At 44.1% G+C, this 8,881-nt stretch overlaps 1 long non-coding RNA gene across 1 annotated transcript; it reads left to right on the forward strand.

Moving 5' to 3' along the window:
* Positions 1-1,088: 1,088 nt before the first annotated feature.
* LOC130540658 (uncharacterized) lies at positions 1,089-2,722 on the forward strand. The gene is made up of 3 exons (XR_008954647.2): positions 1,089-1,179; positions 1,875-2,141; positions 2,279-2,722. It is a non-coding gene; the product is annotated as an uncharacterized LOC130540658 (long non-coding RNA).
* The last annotated feature ends 6,159 nt before the right edge of the window (positions 2,723-8,881 follow it).

Consider the following 8,881-nt stretch of genomic DNA (forward strand, 5'->3'; position numbering starts at 1 on the left):
GAGATGGTGTTTTGCCATGTTGGTCTGGCTGGTCTCAAACTCCTGGCCTCAAGTTATCCACCCACCTTGGCCTCCCAAAGCGCTGAGATTACAGGTGTGAACCACAGCACCTGGTCTCAAATCTGAAAATCTTTGAATTCATCTAATGGTCACCTATCCTGTGGGCCCTCACTTTGAGATATTTTGCCTTTTTTGGCCAAACCAATATGTAGCCTCCATGTATTGTATGACCTTGCCTGCAACCTCTGCCTTCCCACCTTTAAAAACCCTTACACATAAGCCATCAGGGAGATTAGGCCTTAAGGATTAGCTGCCTGATACTCCTTGCTTGCTGCCTGCAATAAATTCCTCAACTTCTGTCTCAGCAATGCCGATATCAGTGCTTGACTTTGATAGGCTGGGTGGATGGATCCAAATTTGGTTTGGTGACCTTTGAGCTTAGATTCAAAATTCTAGTTTTGTCACTCTGCAGTTTTGTGATCTTGAGCAAGTTGCTTAACCTCTCTGAGCCTTGTTTGTCATGTGTAATGAAAAGAGCTATACTTACCTTGTGAGGTAGTCCTCAGGATTCAATGAGATAATAAGTACTCACTAAACAAAACTCGTTATTACAAAAGAATCATGTTGTCTCTGAAGTGGGCAATTCAACCCATTTCTAGGAGATTTTAAACATGATTTTAGATATTTGGTGTGATTTTGTGAATGGGTTTATCGTTAATAGCTTTCATGCTCCAGAATTTTCTTGAATAATAGGTTTTTGCAAAGTGCATTCCATGGAATACTCATTTGGGTGACGTTAATAGACATCACTCAAAAGCTGGGTGAATATTACAATGTTTACTTCATCTGTAACAAGCTGAGTAGCTACAGTACATATCTAAGAGGGGGCTCTAATTCTCAATATTTTCCAAATTTATTAGATCACAGACTTTTCTTTTAGTGAAGTGCTTAATGAAACTTAAGTTCTGTGAAAAGTACTTTGAGAAATATTGCTTTAAAAAGAAAAAGATTGAGCCCTGTATCGGGGGAAATATCTAATATTATATTAAACAAAAAAGTCCCACTGAAGAAAATCATCTTATTGTTCATAGACCTTAGTTTAGGTATTGGGGCCAAAGGATGGATGACCATTTCAAATGATCCAGGTGAAGGCAGGAGGAGAGCTCAAAGTCTGATCTGGTGAGTAAGTTGTGAAGGGAATATGATGAAAATGTGCACTTCTATTGCAAAGAAATCATGAGCTAGGTTTATATGCTATGCTGTGAATGGCCAATAGATTATAAATTCAACAGTCTCCCTGTCACAGCTATGGTAATGACGACTGTTTAGGCCTTAGGGGAGCTTTAGGGAGAGGCAATTTCATACTTAAGTCACACTGACTTAAAAAGTGAAATATTTGAAATCATTGTTGAAATCATGTGGAGGTCGTCAGCAAGCAGGTGAGGTTGGAATGCCTATCATTTTCCTCAAGCTCACGTCCTCTCATTTTCTTATTTGAAAATCTATTTGGCTCAGAAAGTACACCTAGGGTTAGTCAAAAATCACCTCCTGATGTTCCTTTTAAAGGAAGCTTCCAAGTTATTTGAATAGCTTCCAAGTTATTCATCGAGAAACAAAGCAAATTCAAAGATTATGTCCGTAGGCACAAACTGGATTTTAAGAAATCCTGGCTGCATAAACAATTGTCTTATAGAAAAGAATTTCTGTTCCTCTTTTCCCTCCCCTTGTCAATCCTATTTGTTTCAGACCTGGGTTCAAACACTAGCTGTAGAGGCTATAAGCTATTGGAAGCACATTTGAGCCTGAAATAAACTGAACCTCTTTTGCCTTGGTTTTCTCTCTTGTAAATGGGGATTTTTATGCCTACCTCAAAGGTACGTTGCAAGGATCGAGGGACAGAAAGTGCAGCAAGTGGCCAATGAATACAAGTCTGGTTTTCTGAGCATCCTTGCAGCTGCAGGCTTCAGTCTACCAGAGAATGTGAGGTGTTATTCTTCTAGGGCAGTGGTTAGAAAAGAAAATGAAAGTAGCAGTACTCTTTTCCTAATGCAACCATAGATGGATGACCAGAATTTGTAATCCATAAGGTAGAAGCTGCTCTGCCTGAGGAAATAGAAAGTGGGCAGAGGTGGAGGGGCAAGGTAGGGAGTGGAGTGGAAGGTAGGGAGAGTTTGATCCTAGCCTGCACTGCTCCTCAGAGGTACTTTAGCCCCTTTGGAACAGTATTAGAAAATCATGGCTCTATCAACTCATGTCTGAAAATCAATTGCTATTTCAGAGCAGGAGGTGACCAATCTTGGAAATAAGGAAGGGAGAGAGGCAGCCAAGCCAGCAGCTCCTAGGATTAGTCACTGCCTGGAGCCAGCTCTTGGAAGTTCCCCAGGAGCGGTCCAGTCTTATGTCATGTCTAGTCAGCAGAGTCCCAAAGAAGCTTGTCATTCTCTAGGCATTTGTGCTTACATTCTGATGGGCCTAATAGCAGGGAGATGACATGGAGCCCAGGCAGAACAGCTGAGATTTCTACTGGTCGTGACCTCCATCTTCTCCTTCATACCTTTCCTACCTTTCTTTTTCCAGGCATTCAACAGACATTTATTACCCAGTAAGTGCCAGGTAGTAAGCCAGGACCTGGGGAGAGCAGATGAGTAAGACACCGTCTCTGTCTCTCAGGAACTCTCAGATTCTTAGGGACACATGTACATCCTAATAAACACAGTGCATCTCATGAATGTGTAAGTTTAAATTATTGATATAGGCACACACAGACAGAGGGACTTCATTCCTTGCAGGTTCTATAGTATTTCATGCCCACTCTCCTTTCTTCCCTTGCTGCTCACATCATCCTTCCTTCAAGGAATTTGGGGGGATGGTAGACTGAAAGTGGCCCTTTCTGCATAATTCTTCTTGAAAATAAACATTTGCTCTCTTCTTAGAGGCTGACTATACTGAGAGCTATGACTCCTTGGCTCCTTATTAGCCATTGGGTTATTGCTAAGCCCTTTACATATGTTATATCATTTAATTGTATTGAATCTTCACCATAACACTTCAATGGAAATATTTTTCCAAATAAGGAAAGGTGAGACTCAAAGTAGTTGTATTAGTCTGCATTGCTATGAAGAACTACCTGAAACCGGGTAACTTATAAAGAAAAGAGGTGGGCCGGGCGTGGTGGCTCATGCCTATAATCCTAGCACTTTGGGAGGCCGAGGTGGGCAGACCACAAGGTCGGGAGTTAGAGACCAGCCTGGCCAACATGGTGAAACCCCGTGTCTACTAAACACACACACACACACACACACACACACACACACACACAAATTAGTTGGGTGTGGTGGTGCACACCTGTAATCCTAGCTACTCAGGAGGCTGAGGCAGGAGGATTGCTTGAACCCTGGAGGTGGAGGTTGCAGTGAGCCAAGATCACACCTCTGCACTCCAGCCTGAGTGACAGAGCGAGACTCCATCTCAAAAAAAAAAAAAAAAAAAAAAAGAAAGATGTTTAATTGACTCTCAGTTCCACAGGCCATACAGGAAGCATGGCTTGGGAGGCCTCAGGAAACTGACAATCATGGCAGAAGGTGAAGGGGAAGGAGGCACGTCTTACTTGACTGGAGAAGGAGGAAGAGAGCTAAAGCGGGAGTGCTGTACACTTTTAAACAACTGGATCTCATGAGCACTCTATGATGAGACAGCACTGGGGGATGGTGCTAAACCATTAGAAACCACCCCCATGATCCAATCACCTCCCATCAGGCTCCACATCCAACACTGGGGATTACAATTCAACATGAGATTTGGGTGGGGACACAGAGCCAAACAATGTCAGTAGCAAAGAGATTTTCCCACACAGCTAAAAAAAAAAAAAAAAAAAAAAAGGCAGAATCTGGATGTGTGCTTAGGTTTGTCTGATTCCTGGTACACTCCCCTATGCCATTTCTGATCTGCAAAGAACCTGATCCCAAAGCCTGATCCCAATATGATCCTAGAGCCAAGAGATGAGGCGTGAAGTAGCCACCTCCTTTGTGTGCTTTCAAATCAGATATGGCAAGATGCTTTGAAAAATCAGTCAACTGGATTAAGCAATGCCTAAGTATGAAAGGATCCTTAGAGGAACTAAACCATTTCTTCATTTTGCTCCATGTTCTTTCTGTGGCTCTACCAAGTTTGTAGGTTAAGAGCAAGGCAACAAAGCTCACTAAGTTTTTCTTCGACACTGAATCGACTCGTTGTCTCAAGAAAAGGGAGTCATTTCCCTAGTCTTATCTGATAACATTTACGTTTCTTTCTTTTGACTAATGGAGATGGTGCTCCCTGCTCTCTCTAGGAGACCACAGGACCTAGATGATAACCTGCATCCCTAATCCTAAAGGGAGGCTAAGAGCAGTAATGATGGCCCTCTATTTGCAATAGATTACACTTTTCCCATATAAAGCTCTTAGAACTGTCACTGTGAATGATGTGCTGATTGGAGATAATGGTGACAATGATAATTTTATAATTGCACTTTGTACTTCTCATCTCCTCCTGGAATCACAAAAGAATTTCTACATATCCCTTACTCAAAATAGATCCATTAGTTAAACTATTATAAGATAAAAAGGCTACAGATAAAATGCTGCCCATTGAGGCCCAGAGGGGAGAGAGCCAAGTGGACTTAGAAATCCCCGGCCTGGTGCGGTGGCTCATGCCTGTAATCCCAGCACTTTGGGAGGCCAAGGCGGGTGGAATACCCTGAGGTCAGGAGTTTGAGACCAGCCTGGCGAACACGGTGAAACCCTGTCTCTACTAAAAATACAAAAATTAGCTGGGTGTGGTGGTGGGCGCCTGTAATCCCAGCTACTCGGGAGGCTGAGGCAGGAGAATCACTTGAACCCAGGAGGCGGAGGTTGCAGTGAGCAGAGATTGTGCCACTGCACTCCAGCCTAGGCGACAGAGTGAGACTCTGTCTCAAAAAAAAAAAAAAAAAAAAATCCCCATATCCCCATTCACTGTCCTTTTCTCCAGAAAATACCCCATTTCATATAACTGTCTAAACAGTGGTTTAAGGTCTACACAAGATTGTGAAGTGAACCTGCAGGATTAGGAGGGTAAGGATTCCCACCTAGGTGGGCTCACTTGCTCTGCCATACCTGGGTAGGATCCCAGCCTGCTTCTGTGATTGTCAGGAGGCACCAAAAAGGCTACCCTAGGTTTTCTGTCATTCGGCTCAAACATTTCCTCTGCTGGGCAAATGTGGAAGAGGCATTAAGCTGGTGCTCCCACAACTGAAAGGAAAGCAATTCTCTTTCTGTTGTGGTTCCTTCCTCTTTGGACTCTTCTCTTCCATTCCAGCCTATCCCCTTCTTGGAAAAGCTATTCTACCAATAGCAGGGAAGAAACAGCCCTGTGTACCTGATATGCTACCCTGGGCACAGGCGATTGGAGCAGGGATAGACACCTGAACTGATCTGGGCAGATGCCCTCTTCTGGCCATTGAGAATTGACAGCATCAGACATCTAGAACATAATAGTATTTTAAAATTCTGCAGGGACATCCACCAGGCTGAGGGGGACCAATTTTGTTTTAAACATGTATCCTGAACTTGGCCGGGCATGGTGGCTCATGCCTGTAATCGCAGCACTTTGAGAGGCCAAGGTGGGCAGATCACTTGAGGTCAGGAGTTTGAGACCAGCCTGGCCAACGTGGCGAAATCCTTTGTCTATTAAAAAATACAAAAATTAGCCAGGCGTGGTGGTGTGTACCTGTAATCCCAGCTGCTGGGAAGGCTGAGGCAGGAGAATTGCTTGGACCGGGGAGGTGGAGGTTGCAGTGAGGTGAGATCATGCCACTGCATTCCAGCCTGGCCAACAAGAGCAAAATTCCATCTCAAAAAAAAAAGTATCCCAAACTTGGAAGTAAAAATAGGATGACTGCACGTCTTTCTAATGCCATACTGGAAGGTTGCCTAACAAACCACCAAAGCTTTTTTTAACTCTCTAAGGGAATGTACTTTTGTTTGACTTACTATTTACTATTGATTAGGGCCCAGACTCTGCCAAGTTACATGTTAATTTTTGTCTGGTAGAGATACAAATGATTTTTGTCCTGTAAAAAGATTTTATTGCTCTACAGGACATTAACGAGTGAGGTTTCCAAATTAGCAAACTTATGTCAGCATGCTGTTTCTGATGGTCTATCCAAATCTTTCTCCTTCCAATTCTCTTTTCAAACAGCTTTACCATCCTCTGGTTCTTTCTTTTGTGAAGTAAACAGATCTTTATACACACTCCCTATAGACTTATATAAGAATCATGTTTTCACTTTTTGAAAATGATGCTTTGACAATTCCACTGAACAGGCTGGGGAAAATTTTATGAGAATTGTTGGATCCTGCTCAGAAGCAAAAAGATAAAACCAGGCTATCCTCTATCATGGCTGATCTGGGGTTCATTCCCAGAAATGAGGGTCTTGGATCAGGGTCAAATATGTGGGTGGGGTGGGCTCAATTGCTGAGATACCCATCTCATGAGGAAGGATGGGACCTATATTATGGGAAACAAAACAGGAAGAATGAGAGTGAAAAGATTAATCCTTTCACTAAATTGGGAAAACAGGAGAAAGTGTTTTGGATAAAGAAGGAACTTTAGCACAATGAGCAGAGACAAGACGGTAAATGTTCCTTATCCAGTAATCTCTGATGAAAGGCCAGTGCTCACATCATTAGTAATGTCCAGAACTGATAATATCAGTAGTAGCAATACTCACAATGTAAATAAGTAGCTCTCATGTTTTGATTGCCAATAGTGCTAGCAACCTTACATGTATCACTCTCTACCCCAGCCCTGTTAATTGGTACTATGATGAAGAAAGAGACTCAAAGAAAATAAATGACTCACTTGCATATTTTTACACAGCTAGAATTGCTACAGAAAGGATTAACGCCAAGTCTATCCAACTCCACAGTCTATGTCCCTCCCTCCCTCCCTCCCTCCCTCCCTCCCTTCCTTCCTTCCTTGCTCCTTCCTTCCCTCCCTTTCTGCCTCCCTCCCTCTCTCCCTCCCTCCCTCCCTATCTCAAACATCTATTGAGCGTCTACCATGTGCCAGGCACTGTGTCAGGCTCTTGGGATACAGAAATAAGCCAAGTCCTTGCTTTCAGGGAGTTTACATTCCAGTGAGAGGGACACAGAAACAAATGTATCTCTATGGCAGCAAGTGCCATGAAGAAAATCCGCTTCATTTTTATTGTTTCACGCCCATCATGCAGGTTTCCCACAGTCCATCATCCCCACTCCACCCCCCACCCAATGTAGTGCTTTCCTCTGTCCTGGAGAATCGGAAGGACTTCACAGCAACATCTGCAGTCCCTTTGTTTCAGTGACTTTGGCACAGAGAAGCGGACACAGTGGCAGACAAAGCTGCTGGAAGCTGTCAGGCTACTGGCAGCCAAAAGCTTAATCACACGTTCCAAAGGCAGTGTGTGTGTGATGTTGCATCTCTGGCCCTGGAAGGGAGACAGAGGTCACCTTCTTGGGAGTCAGAGTTGGCCCCTCAGCTCCCAGGGGTGCAGCTGAGCAGCTTCAGAGGACTGACTGCAGAGACCAGGAAGGGGCCATTCCTCTGATGGGAATTGGGAATCATTGATGCTCGAGCAGGAGCTGAGTTAAAATTCATGCTAAGAAATCAGCATTCACATGTGTACATATTTAAGTCAGGATCTCAGTGAAGAGGGCATGACAGCAGTGAAAACAGGTGCCAGACCTGAAGTAGGCTACCTTATGGTTGCTGCTTCACCTGTTGCTCTACACACACACACACACAATTCCAGAAGATAGTGGGACAGTAGCAATTTGAAGGCTCTGCCTGAAAAGCATTTGCTTAAAGTGTTGGGAATTTTTGTTGGATTGTTGTTTCATTCATAGGGCTTCTAAATTTCACTTTTGCATTTTAACCATTTCAAGGAATTCCCCCTGATTTTGAGTGTGAATGGGTATAGAAGACCAGGGGTTGTTAACCAAAAGCCTGGAACATTCAGGTGAATGGCTGTTCTGCAGGGAAGGAGGGAAACAGCAAGGTGAGATGGACGGCCAACCTTCAAAGTCCTTATACAGTCCCGGCCAGGATAATCTTTGCCTCTCCCTTCTACTGGGGAAAAGTCTGGATTGCTAAGACCAGGGTCTCTATAGTGGCATCTCCAACACTCAGGCCCAGCTTCACGGCTGGGTTCCTGTTTTTTCATTTGCTCATGCCCCTCAGTGGTATCATCTGACTCAGCTCCTTTCCCTCCTGTTGGGCCAGTACTTGCAGTGGGTCTCCTGATGAAGCTGAGGTCATGGGTTCATGAGCCCAATTATCACCATGCTGACCGCACCACTAACCTGGCTCCGTGTAGTTGCAAACTTGGCTGCACATTGGAATTCCCAGGGAGAGTTTTAAACATCCCAACAACCAGGCTGCAATGAAATCAGACTGATGAAATCAGAATCTCAGGGGTGGAATGGGACTGGTAATTTACAGAATCTCTCCAGCTGATTCCATATTCAGACAAGTTAGAGCACCAATGCCCTCAGCCCTGAGAGTGAGGGCTGGTCTCATGAATCAATTCACACAGATGGAAGTGCATCCTCACAGGGGTCAGGCCTCACACAACATCGGGCATGTTGGTAGGCATATGCCTAAGTTTCTGTGCAATGAATGCATGCCTTACTGGTGATGCATCAATAGCAAGGCATTCAGGGGAGAGAGTACCCTGCCTCAGTGCCTAGCATGAGACATGTATCCAGGACCATGTTTTTATTCCCATCTTATGGATGAGAAAACTGAAGTTCAGAAAGGGTAGGCAAAATCCCCTAGCTCACCTGGCTGGAAGGGGGCAGAACTTCCCTGTACGTGCTGAGAA

This window comes from Pan paniscus, chromosome 1, assembly GCF_029289425.2.
Source record: "Pan paniscus chromosome 1, NHGRI_mPanPan1-v2.0_pri, whole genome shotgun sequence".
In the NCBI taxonomy this organism is placed as follows: domain Eukaryota; kingdom Metazoa; phylum Chordata; class Mammalia; order Primates; family Hominidae; genus Pan; species Pan paniscus.